Here is a 10543-nt window from a genome sequence, read left to right on the forward strand (position 1 = left end):
CTCCAGGACCCGTCCTACTGTGGAAGCACGTGAGGTCCCATAAGACGGACCCCCTGGTCGAGAGGGTGAGCCTCCTCCACGCCAACCCTCAGTACGCTTACGTGGTGTACCCGGACGGGCGGGAGGACACAGTCTCCATACGAGACCTCGCACCTTCGGGTGCTCCCGAAACATTTCCTTCGCCACCCAGCACTACCCACGCCTACCCCCAGGTTGCTTACGTAGCGTACCCAGACGGGTGGGAGGACACAGTCTCCACACGAGACCTCGCACCTTCGGGTGCCCCTGAGACACCACCATCGCCACCCACCACTACCCACACCCCGACCCCTGTAGACGGCATGCCGCAGCCCCAGGACCCGCCATTGACTACACAACCTCTCAACGAGACGCCAGGTTCGCCGTTGGATGCTGCACCATTACCGCCGCTGCTACGACGATCAGGACGGCATACAAGGCCACCTGATAGACTTAATTACACGAACTTTTAGTACACTTCACCCCGCCGGACTCAATTTTAAACAAGGGGTGAATGTGGTAAACCACTGTTGTTATTGTTGTTGTTGTAGTTGCTCTTGTTGCACACTGTTGTGTCTTTGCATGCCTCAGCTGACTCCGCCCACATGCCCGGGGCTACCACGAGAGGCATGCTCTGTTCTTTGCTAATAAAAGCCTATTAATTAGCTCTCTGTCTTTTATGAGGAATTGATAGTGTATCAGGGCTATACCCAATTTCTAGGCCTATGGCTCTATTGGTCTCTCACTATTCCCGTTTATCCAAACAATTCTGACAGGGGGATTGCCATTACAAAAGTGACTGGTGCCATTTGAGTTGATGGGACACAAAAAAATAATTGACTTCAATTGCCACAAAATGTTATGAGAAAACATGAAGAAAAATGGTTAAAAGATTGCCAAGCTTTTAGTCACCCCTCATAATATCTTCTTCATTGTCTGATTGCACTTCTGTGATGCGCCTTGGGGTGTTTTCCTACATTAAAGCTATATGAGCAAGTTTGTGTTGCTATTGTAATAACCAGAAATGGTGTGCAGGCCTGAAATGCCTTCAAATATTAAAATGAAGTGCCTGCCCGTGTTAAGTGGGCACTTCTACCATTACTGGTCCTGCTCACTAGGAGGTCTGTTATTTTGCTAACTCAGTGCATTTCCTGTGTGGTACGACTTCCACTGATTTATGCATCTCACTGCTATAATGCCATATTTGGGGATGTGTATTAAAATTATGGATTCTTGTCATTATCCATCATTGCATTTCTGGCTAGCAGTGTTGCCAAGGCAGCTGAGGAAGGCTTTAAATATTAAAGACCCAGCAAACCTAGTGAGATACTAGGTAGAGTGTACTGTCCAAAAATTTTAACGAAAAGAAGTTTCCCTTCAAGCCTGGAGGCTGCTGCTATTCTATGCTGCAGCAAATGTGCAGTGACTTTTCACCGCCTCACCCAAGTTAAGGCAACCTGATAGCAGCACAAATACTTTATTGCAAGCGTTAGACCCTTAGGCAAATAAAGGGCCTAAGGCCTGTTTGAGGTCCCCTGTGCAGAATTGGTTCTCCTTGAGGCAGCCCCCGCAGGGTGTGTTCGGGAAAGCCAGGTCCACCTGTGGCCTTCTTTAAAGGGACCACTGTAGGCTGCCACCAAAAAGGTAAGATTTTAAAATATACTAACCTGAATGTGGCTCGACCCGGCTCCACATTCAAATCACGCAGGCTGCTGCTGGCTACCGCTTCCCCCTATTGTGACCTTGATCTCCCCTCGATTGCCGTTGTCACCCTCCCCAATCATCATTACCACCCTTGCCACTCGCTACCTTCCTGATCGTCTCCCTCTCCTTTGCACCCTTCTCCCAGTTGTCCTCTCACCCAGTTGCTCCCTTCTCCTGGTCCTCTTTTAAAGAATTACCTGAGGGCCACTGCTGGTGATGCAGCTGCCCGATCTTCGAGGTCTCTTCTCTGGTGAGCTGCCTGGAGATTCCTATTAGGTGTCCGCAGCGCCCCGGTTCAATGATAATGAGGCCCGTGGCCTAATATTAGGTGTGCCTCAGGTCTATCCATTCAGGCGCAAGGATTGTTTCCTGTGCCTCCTGAGCGCCCATTTTTGGGTACGAATGAACTTCTCCCCCATAATCTCAGGGTTACTCTTATGCTGGTCAGTATAGGAACATTAAAATAAAGGAGTTAAACGTGTAGCTGGAATTATGGAGTGGGATGGAATGGTTCAAATTACTGCGACATTGAGACTATTTCTAGGACAAGCTGGAACCAATGTCCTAACTGGGACAGTGGTGAAGGAGGGTTTAAACTAATATGGCCTGTGAAGGGTAAAATAAGATGAGGAAGCAGAAAGGGAAAACAAAAGGGACAAGGAATACAGGAAAAATAAAGAAAAAATATTAAAGTTATAAAGAACATCAAAAGGAAGAAGAAAATAAGATTGCCAAACAGACAGAGGCAGGTTTGAGTTATATGTACGTACGTGAATGCAGAAATTACGTTCTGAATAAAATAGATGAGTTTGAGGTGCAAATTGCTATGGGGGTATGATATAATAGCATTAACAGAGGCGAATCTCTGTGCTCAATAAGCATTGTTTGTTTAAAAGCAGAACCCCCACCACATCAGGATTGCTGGGATCAAAAGGTAAGGATGGATACAAGTTAGCCCTCTGGATAACTTGTCCTTGCTCTTCATCTGCCACCATCAGATGCTCCTGCATAGCTATACTTTGTGTTTCACCCATGAAACCCAACCTCAAATTCACTAAATAAGTCTCCAGGCTGGATGTACCTGAGCTGGTGTTAGTGAGAATAGGACTGGTGACTCTGAATGTTGAAAGGTATTGCCCATGACTGACTCCCTTGGTTGTGGCACAGGCCCATGGGGCACATTGGAGAAAGAGAACAGGAAAGGTCAACCCTTGAAATATAGTTTGCAGCATAGTCAGTGACATGATATTGTCTAAAGTGTATACTTTGGTGGCACTGAATAAGTAAGTGAGTGAATAGAGAAGAAGAAAGATCTAGCAAAGGGAAGTGCTAACCCTGAGCTGGGGGAGGCCTCACTTAATCATTCACCAACTCCCTCAATGCTGATTTGGCCAACAGACCCTAAATTTACTCGATGTCCATTGCACCATTTTTTGCACTAAAATGTTATGCTGTTCACCAGCACAGGGAGTTGCATGCAAATTTCCATGGGCAAGTTAATTTGCATATGAAATGGTGTAAGTTCTGAAGTAATTGCATTCTAAAAGTGTAGTGAGCAGCTTAGGCCCCAGGAAACTTCAGTGCAGAAGTGTCACAGTCTCTGTAAAAACTGCAGTCTGCGTTAGAGCATATGGGTATCGCTTCTTGGCCTTTTGGCTAAGATGAAGTGTAGTATCACACCCCAGTAATTTGTGGAGTGCATTGTAATGTATTGCAACAAGCTTTGATATATGTAATGATAAATGTAATGTAATTTGTAAATTGAGTGCCATGTACTGAAGTTAATTTGTATTGTACCAGACTGTATTGCCATGTACGTGAACAAAGATTTTTATGAATAAAGTATATATTTTTGAAAAAAAAAATGGGACAACATGCTATATGTAATAGGATTTGTGGATTGTACTGTAGTGGCCCAGAAATTCGTGTCGGGGGCTTCCCGTGGGTGCAAGCCCCCGACCTACACTTACCTAGCGCACCAGCAGTTGAAGCCTGGGCCTGCGTGAATTTCCTGTCTGTGGCCCGGTTCAGCTCCCGGCTGTGCTTGCGTGACCCAGCGGCGTACTTAGTGCGATGCGTCGGCTGGAATCACGTGAGCACTGGGCAACCAATCGGAGGATGCAAAAGTTCATTCATGAGTTTGACAGTAAGAACTGTCAAATTGATGAAAACTCCGTGCGCCCAAAACAGTACTTAAACTTGAAATAAAATGTTTAAAAAATCACACTATTTAAATGAACTATAAATAACTTTAAATAACTATTTTAAACAATAATTTAAATTTTTGAAAAAAATAATTTTATAAAAAATCGGGGCTAAAAATACACTTTCCTTGCTGTAAAGTCTTTAAAAATAATAAACCTGTGGAAAAAAAATTCTAATTTTAATTAATAGACCACTTACCTTTTAAAATTAAGTCCTTACGTCTGCTTTTTTAAAGTGTAAAAAGTGGAGGCCTTCACGCACGGGCAAACCTGGAAAAAAAAAGGAAGTTCAACGCGCACGCGCAGACTCCTGCGCGCACGCGTTCGACCTCTGAACCCCTTGGTTCAGAGGATCGGAAATGCCGGTTTCCCGCACATGCGCTGTGCATGCAGAAAACCGGCAATTCCATCGGTCCCACGCGTGAGTACACGGTGCTTACTCGCGCGTTGGGACACTAATTTCTGGGCCAATGTATTTTAACAAGTATCGAAATGTGTAATGAAAATGTATTGCAATTTGTCTCTGTAAATTGAGTGCCATGTACAGCAGTTAATTTGTATTGTACTACATGAAATGTGATGTGAACTGTATTGTATTGTATTTGAACAAATTTTTATGAATAAAGTATATTTTTGAAAAAAAAATGGGATAACAAGAGGAGATTCCAGAGATTCTTTCCTCGACCCCGTTGCATTTTATCCATTCAGGGAATCTCCCACCCTCATCTGAAGTGCCTCTTACCAGAATCATGAACAATCACAAGCTAACTGTGCCAACAAGGCACCATGACAGGGCAGCATCACACCAAAGGATTGCGGATTTTTCACAGTAAGACCAACAAGCCTTCCTGGAAGAGGTGAAAGACAGAAGGGATTGACTTCTGGGTGATGTTGCAGAGATCCCCTGTGACACCTTGAAAGGATCTGGTGCCAAAACATTTCAGGACAGAGGTCACTTGCATACAGAACCATTCTAGCAGTGGGCGAAGCTAAAGATCTTTCTGAAGGAGGTCGCACAGATGTGCAATGGCAGCATTGAACAATTGCAGCCTTCAAACACAGAGCTCCTCGAAGGACCTGTGTTGTCCATCGCCATGCTACAGAGTGTAGTAGTTGGTGGGCTGGTGTCTCCCACCATGTTGTCTTATTCTCCTTGCCTCCACGCACTATTGTTCCGCCTCCTCTTCAGTCGCCCAAGCAAAGAGCAGCGGCAAAATCGGCATGGGGCACGAAATGAGCAGTAGGTGTACTGCTTGGATTTTAACTCCCGTTCCACCTGGTCTTTGCCTGGAGGGGGGGAGTTAAAATCACCCCACTCCGAGCCATAAGATCACAAAGGTTTGCAGGTGTTACCTGAGTTCTGTGCTGAGTTAGTTGATCTCAGCTGAGGTAGCAGTGGAGATGCTGCAATTGGCCTTCCGCCTATGGCATAACATTCCATGCCCCAACAACAGTATTTAAGAAAATTGTGATAGAGGATTGGTGAACCTTTGCATATTGGGTTCCTCATCAAAGTTGCAAGAAGGTATCTGTCGTTAGTGATTCCAAAGAATTTGCCCTATTAGTATGGATTTGTTGTGTTGTAGTCTGAAGAAGGTTTGCTGCCTCTGCTGTTTTGTCTGTTTCAAGTTGTGTGACACTCCCCTTATGTGTGGCTCATCCATTTTAATCCAGAGAGGGCAGTGAATAAAGAAATTTCAACTAACCCCTTTCCTCACACTCTTATTGCCATCTTAATCAATTCTAATCACTGACTCGACAACAAGAGGATATAGGCCTCAAAATTCAACCCTGTAGAGCTGCTAGTTTTGGCCGTTTTTTGTTAAAAAATGGCGTCCGCCCTCCTTCCGGTGTGGGTGGTCCATGCTGTTTGTCATCTTGGGGAGGGTGATAGCACGGACAGTATGTGCGTACGTTGGCAGTATGCATAGTAGGCAGATCGTGACGTCAGACAGCATGCAACGCTAATTTGCTGCACGATCTGTCATTTTCGACGTCGCCGCTCCATTCAACGTCCTCTCCAAAACATGCGTTCAACTGCACGAGGGACCCCCCACCAGTGCTACTTAAAAGGGATACATCCAACTTGCAGGTAAGTTGAATATTGCTTTTGTACTGGCTCTTGCAGAGATTGTAGGAGCACTGGGTTGCTGGAAGAAATTTAAAAAGTTGTTGAAGTGTGCAGGGAGTGCTACTTGATGTTGGGGTGGCATTGGCTGCTACTGGAAGGCCTCTGACTACACCACTTGCTCCCAGCCATGGGGGCTCTAGCTGCAGACCCCCTTGCACTGCAGCAGAGCGGGGCTATAAAAGTCCCCAGAGACCAGGTAAGGCCTCACAGTGTCAGCGGGAATCCTGAGCGGCAGAGCGGGGTATAAAAGTCCCCAGAGACCAGGTAAGGCCTCACAGCGTCGGCGGGAAACCTGAGTGGCAGAGCGGGGTATAAAAGTCCCCAGAGACCAGGTAAGGCCTCACAGCGTCGGCGGGAAACCTGAGCGGCAGAGCGGGGTATAAAAGTCCCCAGAGACCAGGTAAGGCCTCACAGCGTCGGCGGGAAACCTCAGCGGCAGAGCGGGGTATAAAAGTCCCCAGAGACCAGGTAAGGCCTCACAGCGTCGGCGGGAATCCTGAGCGGCAGAGCGGGGCTATAAAAGTCCCCAGAGACCAGGTAAGGTTTACCAATCTCCAGTCTGGAAGGAGAGAGGTAAAAAGTAATCCAAGTGTGACGTCACCAGAAAGCGGGTAAGTGATTGGTTGGTAAGTATTTCTCCCTTTTAAGCTTAAATCTCTTTGGTTTATAGTTTCTAAGGTGTGATATTCACCATCTAGAATCGGGGCAGAGGATATTTAAGAATAATATTAATAAATTTAATTAATTACATAGAATGGGAGATCAGGCGATGTGTTGCTGCTGCAATATGTGGGAGCTGGTGAACACCATTGATGCTCACGGTGATCACATTTGCAGTAAGTGTTGGCTGCTCGAGGAATTCCGGCTCCGTGTTGAAGAGCTGGAGTCCGAGCTTCAAATACTGAGACACATCAGGGAGGGGGAGAGTTACCTGGACTCTGTGTATCACGAGGTAGTCACACCAATTAGATTAATTAATGCAGATGTAGTCCGTGGCCAGGGTCAGGATGGTGTGACTAGAAGTGAGGCAGGTACGGGGATCCAGGAGGTAGTGTTGGAGGAGCCGCAGCCCCTGCACTTGTCCAACAGGTTCGAGGCTCTTACTCCCTGTGGGGACAGGAGCAGGGACGATGAGCAACCTGACCACAGCACCGTGGAGCAGGGGGCCATTCAAGTGGGGGGAGTTAAAAGAAATGTTGTAGTGGTAGGGGATAGTATCGTTAAGGGGATAGATAGAGTTCTTTGCAGCCGAGAGCGAGAGTCCCGAAGGCTGTGTTGCCTACCCGGTGCCAGGGTTAAGGACATCTCCTCTGGGCTGGAGAGAAACTTGGAGGGGGAGGATCCAGTTGTCGTGGTCCATGTTGGTACCAACGACATAGATAGGACAAAGAAGGAGGTTCTGCTGAGGGAGTTTGAGCAGCTAGGGGCCAAATTAAAAAGCAGAACCACAAGGGTAATAATCTCTGGATTATTACCTGAGCCACGAGCGAATTTGGCTAGGACAAATAAAATTAGAGAGTTAAATGCGTGGCTCAAAGACTGGTGTGGGAGAAATGGGTTTTGCTTCCTGGGACACTGTCACCAGTACTGGGGCAGGAGGGAGCTGTTCCGTCGGGATGGGCTTCACTTGGCCAGTGCTGGGACTAGAGTCCTGGCGGATCATATAACTAGGGCTGTAGAGAGGGCTTTAAACTAACTAGTGGGGGGGAGGTTCCTAGAGAGCAAATAATAAAAATGACAACAGAGAAGGTCATAGACTTAGGTAGCAGTGGGGAAATTAAAAACCAGAGCGTGTCAGGAAGGGGCAGAAGGTATGGAGTAAAAGGTAAAGTAATAAAAAGGGCAAAAGCAGGAACTAAGTGTCACAAAACATCTTTGAAAGTTCTCTATCTGAATGCACGTAGCATTTGTAACAAAATAGACGAGTTAATGGCACAAATAACTACATATGGGTATAATCTTGTGGCCATTACAGAAACATGGCTGCAGGGTGACAATGCCTGGGAATTAAACATACCAGGTTATTTAACGATCAGGAAGGACAGGCAGGAAGGAAGGGGAGGTGGGGTGGCTATGTTAATAAAGGAAGGAATCACTGTAATACAGAGAAATGATATTGGGTCAAAAGATCAGGATAATGAAACAGTTTGGGTGGAGGTAAGGAATAATAAGGGGGAAAAAAACACTAGTGGGCGTAGTCTATAGGCCGCTGAACAGTGGCAACTCTGTTGGACGGAGTATCAATCAGGAAATAGTTGAGGCTTGTAATAAGGGAACATCTATAATTATGGGGGATTTTAACTATCATATTAATTGGACAAATCAAATTGGGCAGGGCTGCCTTGAGGATGAGTTCATTGAGTGTATTAGGGATGGGTTTCTTGAGCAGTATGTAACTGAACCGACCAGGGGGCAAGCAACCTTAGATCTGGTCCTGTGTAACGAGACGGGATTAATTAAAAATGTCCTAGTAAAGGATCCCCTTGGAATGAGTGACCATAACATGGTTAAATTCCGTATTCAATTAGAGGGTGAGAAGGTTGGATCTCAAACAAGCGTGCTAAGCTTGAATAAAGGAGACTATGAAGGTATGAGAGCGGAATTGAGTAGAGTGGATTGGGAAAATAGATTAAAGGGTAAGACGATACATGATTAGTGGTGTACATTTAAGGAGTTATTTTACAACTTCCAAAAAAAATATATTCCACTGAGAAGAAAAGGGTGTAAAAGAAAAGACAGCCATCCATGGCTAAGTAAAGAAATTAAGGATAGTATTCGACTAAAAACAAGGGCATATAAGGTAGCCAAATCTAGTGGGAGGATAGAGGATTGGGAAAACTTTAAAAGACAGCAAAAAATAACAAAAAGATTGATTAAGAAAGGGAAGATAGATTATGAAAGTAAATTAGCAAAAAATATAAAAACAGATAGTAAGAGTTTTTATAGTTATATAAAAAGAAAAAGGGTGGCTAAAGTAAATGTTGGTCCCTTAGAGGATGAGACCGGGAAATTAATGGTGGGAAATATGGAGATGGCAAAAACACTGAATGAATATTTTACATCAGTCTTTACAGTAGAAGACACGAAGAATATCCCAACACTGGACAAACAGGGGGCTAAAGGAGGGGAGGAGCAAAACACGATCAAAATCACTAAGGAAGTGGTACTCGGTAAAATAATGGGACTCAAGGCGGATAAATCACCTGGACCTGATGGCTTACATCCTAGGGTCTTGAGGGAAGTGGCGGTAGGGATTGTGGATGCATTGGTAATAATTTTCCAAAACTCCCTGGACTCGGCAAAGGTCCCGGCAGACTGGAAAACTGCAAATGTAACACCCTTATTTAAAAAGGGCAGTAGACAGAAGGCTGGAAACTATAGGTTAGCCTAACATCTGTGGTAGGTAAAATTTTGGAATCCATTATTAAGAAGACAGTAACAGGACATTTGGATAATCATAATTTAATAGGACAAAGTCAGCATGGTTTTATGAAGGGGAAGTCATGTTTGACAAATTTGCTGGAGTTCTTTGAGGAAGTAACGTATAGGGTGGATAAAGGGGAACCAGTGGACGTAGTGTATTTAGACTTCCAAAAGGCATTTGACAAGGTGCCACACAAAAGATTATTGCTTAAGATAAAAAAATCACGGGATTGGGGGTAATATTCTGGCATGGATAGAGGATTGGCTATCTAACAGAAGGCAGAGAGTTGGGATAAATGGTTCATTCTCAGACTGGCAATCAGTAACTAGTGGTGTTCCGCAGGGGTCAGTGCTGGGTCCCCAACTCTTTACAATCTATATTAACGATTTGGAGGAGGGGACCGAGTGTAACATATCAAAGTTTGCAGATGATACTAAGATGGGAGGGAAAGTAGTGAGTGAGGAGGACATAAAAAACCTGCAAGGGGACATAGACAGGCTAAGTAAGTGGGCAGAGATTTGGCAGATGGAATACAATACTGGAAAGTGTGAGGTTATGCACTTTGGCAGGAAAAATCGTAGAGCAAGTTATTATCTTAATGGCAAGAAACTGGAAAGTACTGAAGTACAAAGGGATCTGGGGGTCCTGGTGCACGAAACTCAAAAGGTTAGTATGCAGGTGCAGCAAGTGATTAAGAAGGCCAATGGAATGTTGGCTTTCATTGCTAGGGGGATAGAATATAAAAATAGGGAGGTATTGCTTCAGTTGTACAAGGTATTGGTGAGACCGCACCTGGAATACTGCATACAGTTTTGGTGTCCATACTTAAGAAAGGACATACTTGCTCTCGAGTCAGTACAAAGTAGGTTCACTCGGTTAATCCCGGGGATGAGGGGATGGACATATGAGGAGAGGTTCAGTAGATTGGGACTCTACTCATTGGAGTTCAGAAGAATGAGAGGCGATCTTATTGAAACATACAAGATTGTGAAGGGGTTGGATCGGGTGGATGCGGGGAAGATGTTCCCGATGATGGGTGAAACTAGAACTAGGGGGCATAGT

At 45.1% G+C, this 10543-nt stretch overlaps 1 non-coding gene across 1 annotated transcript; it reads left to right on the forward strand.

Moving 5' to 3' along the window:
• The first annotated feature begins 3358 nt into the window (after positions 1 to 3358).
• On the forward strand, positions 3359 to 3554 carry LOC147122138 (U2 spliceosomal RNA). Its single transcript, XR_015077757.1, has one exon. It is a non-coding gene; the product is annotated as a U2 spliceosomal RNA (small nuclear RNA).
• Positions 3555 to 10543: the final 6989 nt, after the last annotated feature.

Source organism: Somniosus microcephalus, chromosome 3 (assembly GCF_052327205.1).
Source record: "Somniosus microcephalus isolate GS21.2 chromosome 3, FLI_Smic_1.0, whole genome shotgun sequence".
Taxonomy (NCBI): domain Eukaryota; kingdom Metazoa; phylum Chordata; class Chondrichthyes; order Squaliformes; family Somniosidae; genus Somniosus; species Somniosus microcephalus.